Below are 21675 nucleotides of genomic sequence, written 5' to 3'. Positions count from 1 at the left end.
AGTCACAGCACCCCCCCACACCCCCTACTCACATAGCACCCCCTAGCCCCCTACTCACATAGCGTCCCCACCCCCCCTTACATAGGCCGACATGCACCACACATTAACCCATTCACCTACACTTCCAGACATGCATTCATGGACACATACTCACACTCATCCATGCACGCATTCACTCACACATACTTACACGTATTCAGGCATGCATTCACTCACACATACTCACACCCATTCAGGCATGCATACACACAAACATCCAAACATGCATACTCACACGAATGCACACTGACATGCAGACACGCACTCACTTCAACATTCATACATGCATTCATTCACATGCATATAACCACACATACACCACAACACTCAGAGTCGCATTCACACATGCACACACACATTCATACACATATGCAGACACCACACACTCACACACAACACCCCCCACCGTCCCAGCCCCCTCCCCTGTCAGACGCCCGACTTACCTTGTCCGGCGAGGAGGTCGTCTGGCAGGGAAGGGGCGCTGCCACCGCTGGCAACGCCCCGCCAGCAGGACACTGCCAGGCCATTCTAATGGTCATAATACGGCTGGCGGCGTCCTACTGGCGGGGCGGTGCAGGTGGTAGCAACGCCAGAGCACCACCGCCCACCAGCATGGCTACTGCCGGCTATCCGGCCACAGTGTTGGTGGAAATATGGCAGTATCCATAATATGGCGGGTGGATGTTTGCTTCCGCAGCGGTATGTTTGCGGCAGCCAGCACGGCGGTATTGTGAAAATACCACCAATGTCATAATAAGGGCCTGTATCTTCTCCAATACTCCATTGTCCAGTTCCACAAGGACAAGCATGAATCATGTGCTAATGTCAAACAAGAGCCTGATGACTACGAAAACTGTTGCTTATGTAGAAGTAAAACTAAAAGATTTTACTTTCTTTGCATGGCCTGCAACCTCGCTCATTGAAAGCTTCCAAGCAGATTGAATCAGATTCCCTCCATTGTTGCCTAATATGAGGATCTTTGATTTACTGGCATTCAGCTTGAGAAGGTATGATGCCATTCAACATTGTATGTCTGTAAAACAGGTTTGAAGATGGAAGCCATAGCAAATGATCTAATCAGTTCTGCTAGAGGGCTGCCATAGAGATTGAACAACATGGGAGACGATGACCCCTGCAGGCCTCCACAGCTGACATGGAGAATGAAAGAGAAGTAATGCAGCTGTTTGGCAGCAATCACTTAAAAAGGATGACAAACATAAAATAGTATGTTGAATGAATCAGCAGTATGCTGTGATCATCACATTGAACACTGCTGAGAGACTTTCTGCATTTAAATGTATGGTTGACAGCAAAGGATGTTCTCATAGAGAAATCTGTGAGTGCATGCCACATATTTCAGTCATCCCTCGTATGTCAAGACCATGCCTGAACCACTCCAAATGACTCCTCTACTAAGAGTCAAGGTTGCTATCAACTTTCTTGGTCCCATTGCCACTGATCAACGCCCTTTGGTCATCATTGATGGATGCTTCAGAACCGCAGAGTTAATGACAGTGCTGGAACGCCGCCGCGGCCCCAGAAAGGAGTGTTTATTCTCCTATTCCGAGTTCAACAATCACCAGCGCGCAGGTGAGACACCATCAACACTAACATCTCACCCCTCGAGGTTGACTGAATCTTTGGACTCGGTGAAAGAGGTAGTAGTCAGAAACATTCAATCACAAATCAATGATAATTTACCATCAACAAATATTAGACGCCATGAATAATTCAACACTAAATCAAACTCCAAACCTGATGAAGTTTTCAAAGCTTTATTACAAACCCAAAATCAAAGTCACATAAATGATGTGCAAAACTAACTTATAAACATACATGAAAACCATAGGTTAACGAAAACTGTTTGAAAATATTCAACTTACTAAATATCAATACTGTTAGACACTCCAAAAGAGTAACATAGATTAGCAACTACACAATATGAACATTGTTATCAGACTTTAATGCATATGATGGGGACATTCAAGGGTCATTATGAATTCGGCAGATGTTGGTTGCCGCCTCCCCACGGGTCCCATTACGAGTTTCACGCTTGGTCAAAGAACTTTGCGACAGGGCTGGCCAAGGGATCCCCTGCACTGCCCATGGCAAGTGCATGGACAGTGCTGGGCCCCCCGGAGCACCCTGCACCCCGTCTCTGCCAGCCTTTACATGCTACCGCCATGTAACCGCTGGCGGAGAGGGGGTTCGTAATTCCCAGGGCGGCGCTGCTTGCCCACCAAGCCCATAGGGATGTGGTGTTCTGGCAGAGCTGGGCACGACTGCCGCGGTCATAATGTGGATGTCAGACCGCTAGCAAAGCAGTCGGACCACCACTTTGGCGGCGGTCAGACCGCGACCTTGGCGGTCCTTAGACCACCAGGGATGTAATCAGCCCCTAAATCACCAAAATACAATTTTAGCACTCAATTTCAGATTTCAAATTACAGAGTTGGGCCATTCCTAACACTAACCAGAATTGGGACTTGCATGTGTGGGAGCAGGCTAACACATGCAGGCAAAAGCAAAATAAAAAAAGACAAAAACAATTTGGAAAACATCTAACTAAAATAACTCACTGCAAAAATATGCTGGTGTAAGTTACTAATTGAAAGGGAAACAAGAAAACACATTTAGTTAAACCTCTCATCATGGGACAGCATACAGCATTGACTCATCAGACACAGTGCTCACAATCTTCTGACGATGGTTGACAGTTGCATCAGGGCAGTACAGAACACGAGCTGCTGTTCAGAATTAGTTAACCTTCTTGGTACTGAACCACATAACAGAATAGGGTAGTTCAGACTATGATGAGAAAACTCATCAGGAGACTCAGAAAAGAGAATGGGGCAGAGCCGACTTAAAACAAGAAGGTTCAGAAAGGAACTGACTTCGATTCCAAAGTTCTTCACTAATTAAAATTTGCAGAAATCATCCATTGACTCCTAAAGTGGGCACATAATGCGTGTTAACTTCAGCATCCAATCATTGCAGGTGGCACCACCAATTTCTGTTACTTTACAGGATAAAAGTACGTTGTCGTTTTACCCCGTCACAGGGTACTGCCAGAATATTACATTTTCTAATAATTTTGCAGCATGCAGTTCCTTTCCCATGGCACATTAGTAAATAGTTTTTCACAAAAGCTTCATGAATCATCCTGTGCCACTCAGCAACTAGAACAAATATTGTTACATTAACTAAACTTGAAAAATGCTCTTATCCTGGAATACAATAGAACATTCACATTATGTTTGCAGCTCAAGAAGAGAATTCAGGTAGAAGGTGAAATGAAACACGAATAACATTTTCCATTGCTATTTGCAAAATTAACTTTCCAGGCATGGTCATGTTAAGAAAACCTTGTGCACGTTAATAACAATTAATACATTAATAAGACTACAGCGCACCTTTCAAAATTCACAAAATTTATTATTTTTTTATTGAACCATTATTCATGTTATGTCAAAGCAATTCAAACGCGTACTTATTTTATCATGTTATGAAAGCCATTTAATTTTGCATAAGTGTGTTTAACTCAATTTCATTTTGCTATTCAAAATACATTTTTATTTCTACAGTTTATACCTAAAAATAATACGTTCATGTTATTGTTTATTAATGACTCACTCAAAATATAAATGCAAAATATCTTCTTGTTAAACATGGTGTCAGAAATACGACTGGTGGTGACATTGCTCACTGAAATTCAAATGTGCACATTTTCATTTCCATTTTATTTTTCTCATTTAAGCCTTTAAACTGCAGATTTTTTAGTTGCCATATGCTACGTCTATGCCACTTATTTATTATTAAAACTTGAACTCTCTCTACTATACCCAGCACGTCTGCTGAGTAGGTCAGGCCTGCAATGAACAAGCCCCTAGCGCCATCGGAGCGTCACTTTTTGTGACGATGTGGTGGCACTGTGCACTGCATCGTATTTACAAGGCGCCATTAGGCCACATTTTGTGGTTTAATGCCACCTTGTGAATATGGCCTCTTAACACACAGCACTTGGCATGTAAGAGGTGCGCAATGGGTGTTGCTCTGTGTGTTCCACAGCAACGCCCATTGCATTTTGACCCTGTCCCAGATTTATGAGATTTTGTAAACATGAGGTAGCGTCAAAATCTAATGCCACCCCATGGGTGGCGTTAGCATGGCACAATGAGGAGAAATGCTTTCATTTCTCTTCGTTTTTTGCAGAGTGCAGCACACATAGAAAGAGCAAATCACCATTGAATATTGTTTTTGTGCAGGAATGTGTCACTTCCTGCACAAAAACAATCTTCCCAACTTTGCAGCCCTCCTTGCGCCATGGCGCAGGGATGGCTGCATTGGCGCTCGCCAGCTAATTTAGTGCCGGCCCTGGGAGAAACACAGGGATGTGCCACATTCTCTTAAATACAGCACATTCCTCTGTTTCAGAACGAACACAGCGCGGCGCTGCCAATTTCGGAGCAGTGCAGTGCTGTTCCAGTTTTTTGTAATTGTGCCCCAAAGTGTTCTACACATTTGTCATTCCCGCCATTGTCAAATCAGACGATGATCTACCTTTTAATGGAAGACAGTATAAAGAACTTTGAAAATCTGGTGGGGTTCCAAAATCAGAAGAACTCCCCTTCTTGTACACAAACAAATGGGGTAGTGAAGAAATTTATGATCATGTAAAAGAAGGCTTTACAAGGTGCAAAACTCACAAGGACCTCAATCTCTGAACACTATGCCAGACACAGTGCAAGATATGCCATAAAGCGCCATAATAAAATTATTCATGCATAAAAAAACCTTGATTCACCATCTTCATAAAGAATCCGACTCATAGGTGTTGTGCAAGAATTAATCTTGATGCCCCAATGAAAAAACAACATGAGACAATGTGGTAACAAGTGTTAGGATGCCAAGCCTTTACATCTACACTCAGGCGAATGAACGCTAGTGCAAGTCAGCAGCAATTACAAAGATGATTCTAATTACAGTCCTCATCCGTATACAAGTAATTCCCTCTTTTGTTTGTTTAGGGGCCATTCCAATAAAAGGTTATCATTGGCGGAGCTACATGAGTCTGATATTTTAATAGATGAGGAGGCACTCCTCTTACGTAGCTTGAATGGCTTTCATTGGGCTCTGATGTGCCTATCCCAAGCTCAGTCACTCCAGGCAAACCCTTCCTCTTCTTCTCATTTATCATCATTCCCTCTTGCTGGGCTGTACAATTGGCAACTGCAGGCTTGTCCTGAGGGGTTGTGGACCTTTTTGCCATGCAGGTTTCTGCTCTTGTAGATCCTTACGTTACTGGTGCCTCCCTGAACGGCTCTTTCTCTCTTGTGGGTTGGCACCCAGATTATCAGGGTTAACCCACCTGACCTGCCCTGCACTGACCTGACCTGTACTCTGCCATCCTCAAGTCCTCAATATGGCAGATGGACAGGTGCCTAATGACCCATCTTACTACCAAGACCTAGATGACCTACTCCTGGCTGAGGACATAGTTCACACCCTGGATGCCTCAGTCACCCAATCAGTGAACAGGGCCCTTGCTGTAATGCTGCAACCCATTTCCACACAATTGAAGAGGTACACCCTGACAGTTTCCCCCTATGGCCCAAGTACCCCAATGCCGTTACCCCCTCATAGAGACGATGAGTCTTCTCAACCCTCTGACTGGCCCCACTTGGCAACCATGGCCCGCTTGTCACAGTCTTTGTCTGCAAACCATGACTACTTTGCGGTGCAACCCTCAACAAGCAACCAAGCCAACCCCACTTCCCCCCCAGACGATATCTCTGATGATTCACATTCCTTCCATGTGATGTTATATGAATTAAGCAGTTAACCACCAACTCCATTTTGACCATCGACTGCATGGTTATCTCTGCAAAAGAAAGTGGACCCCCATCGACCCTGATACCCTGGCAGGTTGGGCTCAATGTGCCTTATGTTTCCTAGGCAATGCTATTTCCATAGAAAGACGGCACTCAATCTTGCTACGAATTGACCCTAAATTAACAGAATTAGCCACTGCAGAACTGGGACCTCCAGCAAATGGACTCCTCTTTGGCCACAAACTTGTGAAGGGCTTAGAAAAAATTGTAAACACCCTCATGGCCCTAGTCAGGGCTCAAACCTCTCTGAACAAAGTCTTCCACCAAAGCCTTTTTACCAAGGCCGGCAGGTATCGAGGAGCCTCTTCATGCAGCCCTCAGGTCAGTACTGTGCCTAGAGGCAGAGGATACCTCTCCCAACCCAGGGATATCTTTTACCCAGCCAGAGCTCGCTGTGGACGTAACCACTTCAAGAGAGGCACCTTCCATTCCCAGTGCAACTACACCTCTGGAACCAGTTCCAAGGTAAGTCTGAATCAGCCCTCGTCGGTTGGTCTGAGAGGCAGAACCCTACGTTTTCTGAACAACTGGTTCTCATTGACTTCCAACACTTGGGTATTAGAAACAATAACTAGGTTCAAGATGGAATTCTTCAGAGTCCCTCACCAGTCTTCTCTTCCACCTCCAACCCATTTTTCCCTATTAGATCGCTCTTTTATGCTACAAGAAACAGACCAATGTCTGTCCGAGGATGCGATCACCCCTTGTCAACCAGGCCCTTCAGGTTTTTGCAACAGCATATTTGTGGTGGCCAAGGAAGGGGGTGGCTCTTGCTTTGTAATCAACCTGAACAAATTCAACAGTTGGTTGTTTATTGGCATTTCAAAATGGAGGGGATTCATCTCCTCAGGGACATTCTACGGGAAAGCGACTGGATGGTTCGCCTCAACTTGAAAGTGCCTACCTTTCAATCCTGATATTTCCCCTCGATCAGAAATGTCTTCAATTTATATGGAACAATCAGGGGTTCCACTTCCAAGTCCTTCCCTTCGGTCTTTCCTCCACCCTTGGTGTTTCACCAACGTCATGTGCCCAGTGGTGGAGAATGTCAGCTCCAGAGGAGTATGTCTGATCGTCTACCTGGACTATGGCCCTCATTCTGACCTTGCCGTCAGGTTACCGTTCCGCGGTCGAAAGACCGCGGCGGTAATTCTGACTTTCCCGCTGGGCTGGCGGGCGGTCGCCTTCAGGCCACCCGCCAGCCCAGCGGGAAAGAGGCTTCCACGATGAAGCCGGCTCGGAATCGAGCCGGCGGAGTGGAAGCTGTGCGACGGGTGCAGTTGCACCCGTCGCGTATTTCACTGTCTGCGCAGCAGACAGTGAAATACATTTAGGGGCCCTCTTACGGGGGCCCCTGCAATGCCCATGCCAGTGGCATGGGCACTGCAGGGGCCCCCAGGGGCCCCGCGACCCCCCCTACCGCCATCCGGATCCCGGCGGTCCTGGATGGCGGTACGGGGGGTCGGAATCCCCTCGGCGGCGCAGCAAGCTGCGCCGCCTTGGAGGATTCAATGGGGCGGCGGTACACTGGCGGGAGCCCGCCAGTGTTGCCAGTCCGACCGCGGCTTTACCGCCGCGGTCGGAATCCCCATTGGAGCACCGCCGGCCTGTCGGCGGTGCTCCCGCGGTCCTCCGCCCTGGCGGTCTTTGACCGCCAGGGTCAGAATGACCGCCTATGTCCTTCTCATGGCCCAAGATGTACACTCCCTAATTCAACACCTCGATTGGACTGTCCAACTCCTACAAGACCTGGGTTTTCTTATCAACAAAGAAATCTGCTCTGTCCCCTTCTCATTGTATGGAATTCATTGGATTCCAGATCGACTCTTCTACTTCTCTCCTTTCTCTTCCGGCCCAGTAATTACCCTAAATCCAGAAGGAGATCTGATCAATTCTCCACAGAGACAGGATATCCCTCTGAGTCCAGCCAAGATAGTAAGGCTTCTAGCTTCCTCTATCCTGCTCCCCTACCATACAGGGCCCTTCAGCGACTAAAAATTAATCATCTCCAGAAAGAGGTCACATACTCAGAGTTTATAGATCTCACTCCTGAGACCAGGAACGTACTTCAATGGTGGCTACAACACAAGCCTGCCTAGTACGTCATTGCCATGTTTCGCTCTCGTCTGTAGTACTGGAATCAGAAGCCAGCAAGTGGGGATGGGGTGCCAGATGCTGCACCATTTCCACTGGAGGATTCTGGTCTCGAGAAGAAACCGATCTTCACATAAATTGTTTGGAACTATTGGCAGGCTCTTTTGCAATCAGAACTCTGGCTCCCCACTCCAATTGTTGCATCCTACTCAGAATGGACAGTATTTCAGCAGTCCGCTACATAAACAGGTTAGGTGGGACAAAGTCCTCAGTCCTGGCGGGGATCACAAAAACCTTCTGGCACTATTGCCTCAAGAACCTAATATCAGTTACAACGGAATACATGCCAGCTCAATGCAATGTCATAGCCGACTGGAACTCGAGGTACCTCAGAAATGCCAGCGAGTGGAAACTCCATCAGTCAATATGCCAGGCTCTTCAGCATTGGTGGGGCCAATGTCACACAGAGCTTCTTGCGTCTCGTCTGTCTCACTAGTTGAGTTGTTTCTTCTCATGGAGACCAGATCCTATTGCTCTCGCCACGGATGCCTTTCTCCAACAATGGAAAGGGCCACTGCACTATGCCTTCCCTCCATTTCTAATGATCCCGAGGGTTGCCTCTCAAACCCTCCACCAACGAGCGGAACTGATACTGATCACTTCTTTGTGGAGAGCTCAGCCCCGGTTTCCAGTTCTTCTGCAAATATCTTGAGACCTCCCAGTTCAGATTCCCTCAATTCCAAATCTTCCGATAGATCCACCAGGTCTGTTACACCCTCTTCTTCTTCAGGATAGACTTCAGCTCATGGCTTGGCGCATTTCAGGGAACACTGGGTTATGCTGACCTTTTGAAACAATTTCTCAACTTCATCTCCACAGCCTGGAACAAATGCTTGGGTTGGTGTGATGCACAGAACCTAGATCCCTTGGGGCCCCTGTTGCTTCTGTGATTAACTTCCTTGCAGAAATGGGATCCAGTGGTTTAGGATATTTTGCTGTCAACAACTATCGATCGGCAATATCTGAAGGTCACTCATTTATCAATGGAAAACCCGTGGGTGAACATCCTCTGGTAAGTAGAGTTATGAGAGGCATCGTCTATCCAATCCTCTTCTCCCAAAATAGTCCAATCTATGGGATGTTAACATTATCCAAACATTTCTCCAGAGATGGCCCGCTAACTCTAATTTGTCCAAGAAACAATTGTCTGCTAAACTGACCATAATACTATGCCAAGTACCTCGTAGAAGATTCTCTGATGTTAGAGCCTTACATATTTCAAGCAGAATGTACTTCCCTAAAGGCGTTTCCTTTACTATTTCAAAAAGGACTAAAACTCTCTCTAGACAGATTACCTATCCTTGTTTCCCAGATAATCCAAAGCTATGAATCGTTCATTGCTTGAAAGAGTATGAAGATCGTCTCAGGGAGCTACATCAATCGAATGGGGGTAAATTCCTGATTGCTCTCCAGAAACCATTCCACCCCTTGTCTTCTGCAACCTTAGCCCACTGGGTCAAATGGATTCTTTCAGAAGTAGGCATTGACACCCCCAAGTTTGGGGCACATTCTGTGCAAGGTGCCATGGCATCAAGGTCCTTTAACCTAGGGTCTCACCTTCATGAGAGTGCCGGATTGGTCCGCAGATTCTACTTTCAAAACCTTTTACTACATACTAATTTTAGATGCGGCTTCTGTTATCCTACAAAAGATTTGAACAGGCATAATCTGAAGCCTCCGGTCCTGCCATAGAATAAAAAGTTTTCTAGTTTATGCGTCACAAATTTTCAATTCTATCAAGGACATAGAAGTGAGGAGTATCTCACCCTGGCATTTTTACACCTGATACGATATATGCATTTATATACTTATGTTTATGTATACGAATGCATCTTTTATGTTTGTACTGTTAATGTGTTACCTCCCGGTTATTGTGTATGATATTGTGGATGACTTTAATCTCACCATTCCAAGGGCTACATTGATTCCTCTCTATTTTCTATCCAGATTCCGATCAGAATGGGTAATTAAGGCATGAGTTGTTTCATCTTCCAGTTCCGGGCCCAGTTGGTCCTCGACTTCCAGTTCGAAAGCATCAACCTAACCTCTAGGTGGTGCGGCGACAGACGGTTATTGTTCACCCTACATAGAGTCCAGAGTTGCTCAGTCATGGGGCAAAGAAAGAGGACGGTTCTTGGCACCACATTGTTTATATACCCTTTATTTGCTATGACTGATGCTGTTGTTATGAGGTCACAGTGAAAGTTGCTGGTAATGTAGTTTTCATCAAAGTTTAATTTCATTGGCTGCTGTGATTTAGAGAATATTAAACAGCAAAGAAGGGGAAGCATAATCCTCGCCTCCTTGTCCTTAATAGAATTAAAAATTCTTGACACCTAAGCTAGAACATTTTTTATTCACCTAAATGCCAGGGGTAGAGGAAGTGACATCATATGCCCTTTGACCTTGACTTTTACACACACATATACACACACATGCATACTCTTCTACCACATACACAAACATTCACACATACACATATTCTCTCACAAAAAGACATAAACCTGCAAGCACGCACACAGCATATATTTAAAAGCATTATTTTGCTTACCTCTGCTGCCAGGGAAGGCCAAATTCCAGCTATTGCTACTCCATTTCTTATTACGCTAATAGTGAATAAGGTAATATCCACTATTAGTATAATAAAAAGGTCGACAGAAAAGAAGGACAATTGAGCCCCAAGTGATGTCCATCAGAACGAGCTGCTCCAGTGCTCCTGGCACTAACACTGTCACCTCCGAGGCCACGGATAACGAAGGCAGTGCCAGGAGTTTCAGGGGGCAACACTGGGGTCGCAGCATCGACCCCTGGTGACTCCTAAATGACGTCCAAGTGTGATCAGATAGCTTGAAACAACAACGAGCAATGAGACATGGATGCTGCATAAGCTGAAGTTTATTAACTACGTTAATGAACAGCAAATGAATCAGTAACCCCAGAAACGTCATCAGCGCTGCGAATATTACCCGCATGGCACAAAGTTACTGAACCATACGTTGCCTAAAAATAAAACAAAAAAGTCTTAGGCTGCCAAAACAAAGCAAAATTAAAAACCAACCACTGTCACTTCACCATGAAGGAGTTTATTGAACACACCGCCAAAGACCAATAGTTGCCAATACCTTTTGGTAGATATGGAAAATGGCCTCAAGCCAGGAAATGTATCCTCCTCCTAGAGAACTTGGAATGAACTCCATAGGAGCCAGGGCCAAATTATGATGCCACATGGGAACCTTTGGATGGGTTGTGACTGTGTCAAGACAACTCAGAAACATAGTAGAAGCTGCTTGTAAGCCAAGGAGAAGGTGAGTGGTTCTCTTGGGTATGTTGAATGTACATGAGGGTGGTGCTTGGTGCACTGTTGGGTGCTCATACTGCCTGATACAGTCTGGTGTTTTCCTGCTTGCAGATGCCTGGAGAGGTGATCTATGAGCTAGCTGGAGCACCGGTTGTGTTGGGCAGCAGTAGAGTTGTGGAATGCCACAGTGGCTGAAGGTTGTCAAACTTGGGCTTCTTCTTCATCGGCTACACGGTGAATGCCATGGAGTTCAGAAAGGAGGAATAGTTAAGTCATATATAGTATCCCTAATCAAGATGGGTGGCTACCCATAGTTATCAATAGAGATTCCCAATCTAAGATATGGCTGAGTTCTTCCTACAAGGCCAGTTCCACATAGAATCATATATTTAGAGGCTAAATCCAAATTCTCTATGCTTTGCAACACATTTGATCTATATTTTTAGTAAAGGCTTGTTCACCCCTTGCTTCTATTTTTGTCCAAGGTTTTTACTCCTTGTTCTTTACAATTCTTATTGAGAACTTCAATTTGAGTTTATCTTAGCTCTGCTCGTTTCTCCTTCTTAATGTCAGGGAGATTTGGGTGCCTTGATATTATTTTTTTATTAAATCTGCATTATCAGTTAAGAGCTATAAAATTCAGAAGGAGTTTTTTTTGCTTTGTGAGTTTTTCTTCAAAGCTTCACCCCTTAAAGGAACAATTGACATCTTTCAAGTTAAATATTCTGTGCAGGGAGGCACAATGGCTACTGGGGGGAGTTCACCTGTCCTCGGGCACGGTGGCTAAACAACCCTTCACAGCATCCAAATCTTTACAGGATAAAACTATTTGATGGGGTTGTCTACCCACTCTCAATATATAGGAGTGAAGTCTGAGGCACTGCAAACACTAACCTTTACACCAAGTGGGAATCCATCCCAGTAGAACACGTGCACCTACTGTTCTGTTATGCTCCCAACAATGTCTGTGGCGAAGAACTACAAGGAAACTCATTGCTGTTAACCATAAAAAACACATTGCAAAATTCCAGCTCGAACTCAAAATAACTCAAAACAAATGATTTCAGCATACAGGTATACAAACCTTAAGAAATGTACCAATAAATCTGTTAATTTTTAGAACCCACTAACATAGTTAAAGAGGAGATACATACCTCTGCAAAAAACTAAAAGCTGAGAAACATAAGGCTGAATCTATTATCAGAGAAAATCAAAATAGATATTGTGATTGTGGAACACAAACACACAACAATATCTAAACTACTAAACAGGACCTTTACCCTAGTAAAATATTTATTCACTGTATAAAATCTTAAAGATAGAGTAGCGACAGAAAAATACAGAGGGAGTGATCACACAGTGGAGGTAGGCAGTGCTTGATTTGATTTGGGCAGGTAGTTGCAGGTGAGGTACACTGATGCTCATTTGTTGATACCAGCACTAATTTTTCCTTATCAGACATTGCCCCGGAGCAAGGGAGAAAAAAATATGTGGGATAGAAGAAGCAAGAGAAAGACATAAAGAAAGTGACAAAAGGAGTAAGCAGGAAACTGCAAGGGTGAGATGAAGGGTTAAGGAGGGTGTAGTAGAGGATGAAGGAGGCATGAGGTGGAATCAAGACCAGACATCCTTGGTATATGACACCCCGACTTTCAATAGCACATGCCAGGAGCTTCTGAGCAAAACTTTGAGTCTGGCACTTATTCTTTTACAAATTAATCACTGGAGATAGGAATCACAGACAGACCTGGAACCAGACCTGGTCTGTTGGCTGTGTGGCCGGGGCTTCAGAGACAATAGGACTACTCCAAATATGAGTCAAATAAAAACTACTAGTGCCGGTCATTTAATTGTGAATTCTGGACCAAGTAATACACAAAGCTAGAAGAACGGTGGGGATGTCACTATGTTGTGTTTGTCATATTGGAAGGCAGAAATATTGTATCCACCTCATCAACCAAACCACATTACCTAGGTTTAGGTATGCATACGTGGAGTTAAGAACAATAAATATATACGTATTCTGTGGTGGATGCAATATTATTCTTGGTCGACTCTATCAACCTTGATATAGTCACATACAGTAAACAGAATAAATGTCTGTCTGAGATACCATAAGATACCTGAAACACATGTACAACTAATGCAAGTTCTATGACTCTAGAGATCTTTGATAACAGTTGCAAACTCATGTCATATCTAGAAAGCATCTCTAAATTGAACTGGATTATGATACAGAGCAAAAGAGTTAGAGAGATGGGGAAGAAGTAAGAGTAAATACGTGAAGACTGAGGTGGTCATTCTGACTTCGGCGGTCTTTTCCTCAGTCCACCGAAGCCGCAGGCACCAGAAGACTGCCAGTGCTGGTGGTCTTCCGACCACCATATTACGAGTACTGAAGGATTTCCACCACAATTTGGGTGGAAATCCTCCAGTAGTCCTGCTGGCGGTCGGAGGCGCAAAGCCGGTTCCACCACCGGCACCACCAAGCCAAAAGGACTCCGCCAGCTGTATTACGACATGTAATACGGCCTAGCGGTGTCCTCATGGCAGGGCGCTGCCGACGGTGGGAGCGCTGGGTCCTCTCTCTTCAGGGACAAGCTAAGTGTCCTCCACTGGGGGTGGTGTGAATGGATGTATGTGAGTGGATATGATATGCGTCATGAATGGGGGGAGGGATGGGGAGTGTTTGTGCATGCGTGCTTGTGTGTCTGCGTGTAAATGTGGTGATGGTGATGCGTGTGAATGTGAATGCTGGGTCAGGGTGCGTGTGTGCATGCATGTAGACAGGGGTGAGGGTTGTGTGTGTATGTATGTTGAGGAAAGGAAGGGGTAGGGGATGGAGTGTGTATGCATGTCAATGGGGGTGAATGTAGTGAGTGCGTGTGTGAGTGAGGGTGTTGTGCGTGTGTGCGTGTATGTGTGTATGGATTTGGGGGTGTTGCATGTGTGTGTGCACGTGAGTGTAAGAGTGTTGTGAGTGTGAGTGAGTGCCAGAGTGTGCAAGTCTGTGGGTGCATGCGTGTATGCGTGGGGTAAGTACGGGGATCGGAGGTGGGGAGTGAGTACGCGTATGTGGGGTGGCGGGTCATTACTGGGAGCAGGGGGGTAGGGAGGTTACTGGGGGTTCAGGGAGGTGGGGGGTGGGAATGTTGTAAGGGAACGGGGGCTCTTAGGTAGATGGGGGTGGGAGAGTCATCTACCGGCGGCAGGAATGCAAATTCCTGTTGCCAGTAGCCTTTCCACCAGGGAAATCTCTGGTGGAAAGGGAAGTCTACATACATGCACAGGTGGCAATTTTGGAATTTGTTAGTCAAAATATAAACTATTTCACAGGCATGCACACACGAGTAGTGCACATACACATGGCCATATTGGAATGTTTTTAATAAACTATTTTAAAAAATCATTGCAAGATGGCTACTGGTGGGCAGATGTGTGTGGTAACACATGGAAGGATTTGCAAATATTTTCTGATATACTTTTTTCCAATGTATTATTCTACGAAGGCAGCCCTTTTTCAGCTGTAAAATTCAGACTGAAAGTATGCACTGGAAGTCATGTAAATGAGCAAAGGTGAGTGGGCTGGTAGCAGTGTGCAGCTGCCGGGACCTTGCAAAAAGAACAAGCATTGTCAAAGTCAATAGGCGTGGTGTTGGCTGCACAAATGTAAAATAAAACATTGCCTGAAGGTAAAAAAGAAAGAAAGAAGGATAGCAAAGTCTAAGAGACACATCTTTCAGAGAAAAAGATGAAAAGTGGAAACCTGCAACCCTAACCTGCTATCAATTTGTTCGAATTTTTAAACATATTCATTTTTAAGAAATTATTTATTAAATGTGTAGTTTGATAGATAGATAGACAGATAGATATTTACAGATTGGTTATACTTGTATACCTTTGTATGTACATTTTTTAGAAAATACTACATTCCTGTATTCAAAATGAAACTACTTAATTACATTTATATCTGTAAATAGTTTTATAAATGTTAGTATTGGAAATACTTTTTGAAGTCACCATTATGGTTAAATCCATAAGTAATATATTTTAGGACTCTGCATTCAGGTGGTGATATTTTTGTATTTATTATATTTTTACTCACTATTTCTGTGCTCAATATTTTTGTATTTTAATTTATATGTATCTATAGTCGATATTTTTGATATCAATATTTATGACACAATATTTTTGTGTCACAATTTTCCGACATGCAACTGCTGACAGCGAAGCACATAAAACAGAGAATAACCATGAGGCCTTTAATTATGAATGACACATAAAAACAAAAAAAGACGAATGAATCACAATGCAGTATTTTAGCTGTGCCTATAGTTCATCTTCTACTCAAACCCAAGTCATAGCCCACCCTGAAAGAGGAATGTCCTACGGTACACAATCTCAATTTACATTACAGAATATAACACACCCAGCAACCTAAGACTATACAGCTGCTTTCCATGCGGCCCATACATCTCGACCACCAAGGTACTGCTCTGAGCTGAACTGAAATGACCAAGAGGATGATATCACATGCGCGCTTTAACACCATGTAGAGTTGTCTAAATGTAAGACACTAAGGAATGATCGCATCAGACCCCTCCTTTCTGAACCACGCTGTGCGCTATGTACACATGCTTGCATTGATGATACCGTAGCTCCTCAAAAAAGGTGTTTGCATAATCCAAACTCGCATTCACAATAGCACCAACCACCACCGCTTCACCACACAATAGCCACCACCATTGTTCTGAAGTTAGAAACCTCTCCGCTATCTTCAAGAATGCTATCCACACTACTGCATTCCAGTGTGTGGTCCTTCTTAAACCAAACTACCTAGTTTCCACTTTCTACTGTATAGTTATTACTGGCCCAAGATATTAAGAAGGGAACTGATTAGTCAACCCTCAACTGGCAATGTAGAAGCTCATATAGATGGACTTAAATTTTCCAAGAAATAGACACAAACAACAGACTACTAGACAGCCATTTTACCCAGGCAGAATATCTACTCACTGTGAAGAATGGAAAAGCAGACAATTCATGAGAAGCACAAGGTCAGCAACCAGAGTCCACAGGCTGAAAGAGAGCAATCACTGCACTAAACCAAAACGATAGGCCAGTGTGTAGCATGCGTTGATGGAATGCCATTAAAAAAGATGGGCTGAGCTTGGCAGTAAAAGAAGGAGAATGAGAGGTAGGAGGCGAGAGGAGCCAAAGAAAGAAAGGTGAAAGAGTGGGTAAACGGACAAATAAGACAGAGAGGGAGTGAAGGAGAGAGAGAGTCAGATGGAGTAAAAGAGTCGAAGAGAGACGCTGATAATAAGGCGAGAGACTAAATAACTGAAAGTATTGAAAAGATCATCTGCGGCCTTTAAGAGAGACATGACACCAATAACATGCAATAGAAATACCTATCGAGTGGAGATAGAGAGACAGGAGCAGAGAGAGAGTCCAGAAAGAAGCCACAAGGGAAGGGAAAAAATTGAGAGCAAGGAGAACAAATATGGGGACCAGTTCACAAAGAACACACTAAATCTATTTCGGAGATTTACATCTACAACCAAGTGTGGATTCAATATTTCTGCATTGCACAAATTCTTGATGGGTTCCTCCTGGAAAGCTGTGCTGCACCGTATTTATAATACTGTGCACCATGGCGGTAGATAGTCCAATAGCGTCAAAGTTTTTGAAGCTATTGTCTCGCATTGCTACACTAGTGTCAAAATGTTGATGCTAGCATAGCATAGTGCAGGGAGGCCCACAGATTTTAATACCGGCTCTGAGCAGGCGCTAAAAATGATGCCAAAAATGGTGCAGTGAAATCTGTTAAATTTCACTGCGCCCTTTTTGCAGGCCTCCTAGCGCCGTAACACCCCCCCAGCATACATCATTCCTGGTGCAGGCATAATGTTGCACAGGGGTTACAAAGTGGCACAATGCATAAAGTGGCACAATGCATGCATTGTGCCACTTTGTAAATATGGCGTGTGTAAAAAACATGATGCTATGGCAGCGCTAAAGTGGTTGGAACTAGGGGCTCTTAAATATGCCCCTTAGTGTGGACTCCTGCACCGATTTGAACATTTTATGGTGGAATGGAGACATTACTCTCTTGTGAGAAGCAAAAACTAACAATCGTGAAAGCTCAATTACTTCTAAGGAACATTTGGAAGAAGTCACCTTACACTATACTAATTTCTAGAAATATTAAAAAAGAATAAAGCAACAAAGACCTAAGACTATAACAATTCCTAACATAACTAAAATCAAAGACATTCAAACAAAGTAAATAAATTCAGGAAATATTGGAAAGCAAAATGTGTTTATTTGCTAATAATCGAAACCCAACCTTACCTCGAAACAATAGACAGACGCTACGGTTAAAATATCACAACCAAATAACTAAGACTAAACACTGAGGGCCTCATTATGAGTTTGGTGGTCCTGACTCTGCCAAACTCGCGGTGGCAGTCGGACCGCCGCAATACTAGTGGTCAGACCTCCAGAATATGATCCTGGCAGTCGGACCGCCTGGACACCTCCGCCACTGCCGGGATCACAGATCCCAATGGGTTGGTGGTGGTCAAAGTCGTGGTAAGTCACGGCAGTGCCAAGTTCGGCACTGCTGTGCTGATCACAACTTTCCTTTCGGCCAGCCTTTTCATGGTGGGGTCCCCGCCATGAAAAGGCTGGCGGAAAGGGAGAACTGGGGCCACTGGGCAGTGCAGGGGTCTACCTGTCAGCACCCGCGGAATGTGCACTGTCTGCAAAAAACACAAACAAGGAAAAGTAAAATACACAGGTGGCTTAAAAATCTCAACACTTTTAATTTGTTAAAAACATATTTACCATAAAAAAACATCATTAAAACAACTGTAAAAGAAAACACACAAAATCCCACCCTGAAAACGAACATACTCTACATAAAACATAACACACAAGTCAGAATTCCTAAGAGTAGGTAAAAATACAACATATTTCCTTACAATGAAAATATATGCAAAATAAAATATAGTTAGGTCTAGAGCATGTACCTCAAACAACTACACAAGACCCTGCACTAACTATAAACTAGAAATCACATAAACATACAAATAGTATTATCACTAAAGATCTGCAAACACTAGGAACTCAGTAAACATCACTTTAATGTTGCTGATAGTGGTGTTGTGAGTTGGATGGTGATGCAACACTGAACATTTGTGGTACAGTGAAGGGTATTGGTACTCCAATGGCTGTTTAGCATTTGGTTAAAGGTGCTGTGATGGTGTGGATGCCCTGATGGCGTGGTGCTAGTTCCCTGCTAGCCATAACCAAAACAAGGGTACTGATCCAGTCTATAATCGCATGTCCCATAGTGTCGCATACTAGGTTTCATACAAGCTGTCTCCTTCAAAAGCCTGTAGCATTTCAGGACACTGAGCACACAGATCATCACATTCTCTGGAGAACCTGATACTTTCCAGACCAGCACTATCATTGAAATGAGATGGCAAACACACTCCCACAGCAGCAAATGCTTTCTCAAATAAGCCAATATGGTTAATAAACATAGTTTTAGCCTATGGAATAGTCAAGTTAACCCCATACTGATAGCCATCTGGAGCCTTTTCTATTGGTGGAAGTATCATGGAGGGGATATAACCATCTAAGACCCAGTTACTATTTTATACCAGCCAGACAGAGTTTTCAAAGTTTGAGCATAGCTTCTCATCTTTGCCAGGAATCAGCACTAAAATATGAAACCATACATTACCAGTGATGTGCATGTAATCTTTGTGGATGAGCCAGTGTTACGAGAAGTAGAGCACGGCCAGATTTCACAAATGACTCTGAATGGGACTGCCTTCTCCCTGCAGAAATCCTACCAGCAGTTGTAAAACAATATGAACTTGAGTAGTAAACTTTGTTCATATATATCGCGAGTTGGTTACTTCCTCAAATTCATGGTACTTGATATATCTGAGGAAGTTGTGACATGCTCAACACATGCAGGACACTTATCATCACCTGCATTAGTTCCGCCTTGAGCAACATCCTTAAATTCCGATAGACCATCGCTGCTAGAGTTCTTGCTTCTGCATCCTCTCACAACACGCTTTTTAAATTTGTAATACGCCCATGCCCTCTTGCTTTGAGTGCAGTCTGAGGGACTTTTGCAGCTCATGTGTTTATATGAGCAAACTATCACATCTAATTTTACACTATCATGGTGTTTAATATTTCCTTTATTTTTTGATTACCTTACTAGGGACATGGATGAAACCCCTGGTTATTTCTTTCTCACATTAGCATGACCTTACTGGTTCTAACAATCAGAATTTTACCATTCAAGATACTGAGGAAATGTTTCCCCTCCTCAACATCACTCGTCCACTGACACCAATATGGTACCTTAGGCACTTGTTGTATAGTTGCCTTAGGTACTTGTTATATAATTGGCTAGGATACTTGTTACGTAGTTGCTTAAGTCAGTTTTTATAATGTTGCCACCTTGGGTATTTGTTATGTAGTTGCCTTAGGCCCTTGTTATATAGTTACCTTAGGCACTTGTTATGTACTTGTTTTAGACACTTGTTAGATTGTTTTAGACACTTTTCGTGCAGTTTTCTTCTCTCACCCGTAGGGTACCTTAGGCATGTGTAAATTAGTTGCCTTGGTCACTTGTTATGTGGTTGCCTTGGTCACTTGTTATGTAGTTGCCTTAGGCTCTTGTTATGTAGATGCCGTAGGCACATATTGTGTATTTTTCCTCCACTGATACCAATAGGGTACCTTAGGTACTTGTGATGTAGTTGCATTATGCACTTGTTATGTAGTTGCCTTAGGCAATTGTTACGTAGTTGCCTTAGGCACTTGCTATACAGTTGCTTTAGTCACGTGTTATATAGATGCCAGTTTAGTTACTTGTTATGTAGCTGCCTTAAGCAATGTGTTCCGTAGTTAGCTTAGTCATGTGTTATGTAATTTGCTTAGGCACTTGTTATGTAGTTGTGTTAGGCTCATGTTATATAGTTGCCTTAGGAGCTTGCTATGTAGTTGCTTTAATTAGTTGTTACATACTTGCTGCCTTAGGTACTTGTTATGTAGTTGCTTTAGGCACTTGTTATGCAGTTATCTTAGAACTTCTTATGTGGTTGCCTTAGACCAGTGTTACTCAAAGTACGACCCGGGGGCCGCATGCGGCCCTTTTGACCTTTACATTCGGCCCCCAGGACACCAGTAGGGCCAGGTTGCTGTTTACTCTACTGAGCACTAATGTTAAGACGATGTTAAATTAACAGGCAATCCTTTATTTAAACATTATTTGAAGATTAAGTAAGGAAGTTGCCCTGCACTGATTAAAGGCGGGAACATTTTCATTCTTCAAGAAATCTTGCAGCAAATGTCTACAGCTATGATAAGGGTTCTTAAAAAATCAAAAAGTTCATTTCATTAACGAGCAGAACCATTTCATCATAGTACATCAGATATCAGTGCATGGAGAAGTTTTGGTTTTTTTAACGTGATAGATTTCAAACATAAATTCAGAAACATTAATTCATCCCCCACCTTCATAACAATGCCAATAGTGAAATAAGGGGCAAGTCAGTTGTTATCTGCACTCTTTGATTGGCCTGATTTCCTATTATACATGAACAACTTCATCATTTATTAAATTAAACACAGGAGAAAGGTTTGCTCGGTGCACATCCTGAAGCCATGCATTGTGAGGTCCTCTTGCATACAATAATGAAGAAAAAGAAGGGAATGTGAAATAAAACAACTGCCTAGGATCACACAAGTAGGTAAAGAGGGGAAGCTGGGATTAATGCCAGGTTTTCTGGTTTCACATTGTGTGATTCAACTACTAGATCTATATGCTTTCCTGTCCCCCACACCCATCATAACCTCTCCCCACTCAGAGCCCCGTCCTCCCTTTGATCACCACTCTGCTAGCATCAATGCGGCCCTCGGTCACACAACAGACCAAACTTTGTGGCCCCTGGGAAAATGTTTCCGAGTACCCATGCCTTAGACTCTTTTTATAAAGTAACCTTAGGTGCTTGTAATATATACATACTGTAAGCTATTATTATGTAGCTGCCTTAGACACTTGTGTAGTTTCTTTCTACTCACACCAGTAGGGTACCTTAGGCATGTGTAATTTAGTTTCCTTAATCACTTGTTACATAATTACCTTAGGCTCTTGTTACGTAGTTGCTTTAGATACTAGTTGTGTAGTTTCCTTCTACTCACATCAGTAGGGTACCTTTGGCACCTGTAATTTAGTTGCCTTTGTTACTTGTT

General features: G+C 43.5%; 1 long non-coding RNA gene across 2 annotated transcripts in view; it reads right to left on the bottom strand.

Annotated features, from left to right (window-relative positions):
• The window catches only part of LOC138286611 (uncharacterized), a 56425-nt gene extending 37152 nt beyond the window's left edge, over positions 1 to 19273 (bottom strand). For both annotated transcript variants that reach the window (XR_011202020.1, XR_011202021.1), the window contains exon 1: positions 19142 to 19273. This is a non-coding gene — a long non-coding RNA (uncharacterized lncRNA). The remainder of the gene's footprint in view (positions 1 to 19141) is intronic.
• Positions 19274 to 21675: the final 2402 nt, after the last annotated feature.

Source organism: Pleurodeles waltl, chromosome 3_2, assembly GCF_031143425.1.
Source record: "Pleurodeles waltl isolate 20211129_DDA chromosome 3_2, aPleWal1.hap1.20221129, whole genome shotgun sequence".
NCBI classification, from domain to species: domain Eukaryota; kingdom Metazoa; phylum Chordata; class Amphibia; order Caudata; family Salamandridae; genus Pleurodeles; species Pleurodeles waltl.
Note: the sequence above shows the minus strand (reverse complement) of the source record. Positions and strands in the feature narration are given on the sequence as shown.